This window comes from Dendroctonus ponderosae, unplaced genomic scaffold (genome assembly GCF_020466585.1).
Source record: "Dendroctonus ponderosae isolate FM_Combo_2020 unplaced genomic scaffold, Dpon_F_20191213v2 Dpon_F_20191213_1, whole genome shotgun sequence".
In the NCBI taxonomy this organism is placed as follows: Eukaryota; Metazoa; Arthropoda; class Insecta; order Coleoptera; family Curculionidae; genus Dendroctonus; species Dendroctonus ponderosae.
The window spans coordinates 41,743,265-41,743,607 of NW_026017110.1; positions in this window are offsets into that span (position 1 = coordinate 41,743,265).

The window sequence follows — 343 nt, forward strand, 5'->3', positions numbered from 1 at the left end:
TGTATCACTATTTAACGCAATTGAAAAGCAGGCTGGAAGAACTTGGTAGAAGTGTCAAACTTGAAGATGTTGAACTTGTGTATTTTGAAGACTGTAATATGAAATTTAACTATGATGTTACGGTAAATTGATATTTATTTTATATTAACTTAAGAAAATCCTGATGAGGCAAACATTTGACTTTAGTAGTAATGTTTTCATTTGGTCGAAATTAGTCTAATATTGATAAAACTTTAAAAGTGGATTTTTTTATTTTAGTGTTCTGCTGTAATATGTTAACTAGTTAATTTGTTAATATTCTCAATACTGTAAACTTTTTGTTGTTTGATTGGTATATTGTTTT